Source organism: Triticum dicoccoides, chromosome 5B (genome assembly GCF_002162155.2).
Source record: "Triticum dicoccoides isolate Atlit2015 ecotype Zavitan chromosome 5B, WEW_v2.0, whole genome shotgun sequence".
NCBI classification, from domain to species: Eukaryota; Viridiplantae; Streptophyta; class Magnoliopsida; order Poales; family Poaceae; genus Triticum; species Triticum dicoccoides.
Window position 1 is genome coordinate 567,593,241 of NC_041389.1, and position 1,169 is coordinate 567,594,409.

A 1,169-nucleotide genomic window follows, 5' to 3' on the forward strand; every position below is an offset into this window, starting at 1 on the left:
ACTAGTATATGTGTGGGGAAGGAGAGAGACCTAGCTATGTATTGAGGGAGATTGATCGACATCCATGGATATGTGTAGCAGAGGAATAAGGTTGGGAAAAAGACAAAGGTAGAGCGTCAGAGGGTTGGTGGTGGAGTGGCATCTCACAAATGGTGGGAGAGGCCTGCTAGACAAACGGAGGGTATGAGTGCAATATCAATAAGAGTGGGCGGGGGATGTCTGTCTGTCTATGCACGTGCGTGTGAGAGACGGATTGGGAGGTATTAAAGGATGATGAGGGGAGAAGATATGGTTGTGGTAAGCATACGTAACTACATAGGAATATCAACCGTCGTGTGTCCGAGAAAAGGAGAGACATAACTAGCGAGGTAAGTGTATCGGTGCTTGGTGAAAACGAATTATAGTTGACCTGGCTATATGTAGGGAGATCAGTTCATATACATGCCTGCATGTGTTAGAAGCAAATAAGGTCCAGAGAGGCAGACAGGGGGAGAGAGTGTGGCTAGGAGATGGTGCGAGAGGCCTACCATGTCGAGGGGGGAGGAGTGTGCGAGTATGTGATCAATGAAAAGAGGGGCGGGAGTGTGCACCTGCGTGGAATCGTATTGGACATAGGGGGGCATGGACGATGAGAAGAGAAGAGGGGAAGTATATATGTGTTTGTTATAGGCACACGTATCTAGAGAGGTATATCGACCGGTGTGTGCCAGAAAGAAGGAGCCGGGGGCCTACACACACCGCTAGTGGACGACCTAAAGAGAAATAATGAACGTGCGCGATGGAGGGGACGCTAAGGGTGGGTGAGAGGGAGGCGGGCGTGTGCATGCACGATAGAAAGTTAGCGCTAGCTAGCTACAAATAGAAGAGGATCGTGAAGGTGTAAAAGATGAACAAAGATCATAATTCATTATAAAAAGGTGGATATGGATACTTGAAGAAGATATCATAATGTAGAACATTGATTATAATTTGGGTTAATGTGTGGCTTTTGCAACTCAGGTCTAAATACTTGTCATAATGTAGGGGGCGGGGCACTATACTTTGTGTGATAAACACGGTGTACGTATGGAACATGGTTTAGATTATGAATATATAGCTAGTACACCAAATGTACTATTATTTGGAATCAACATCAAGTGTATTCAAAAAATAGAATTCAAGTTCATATA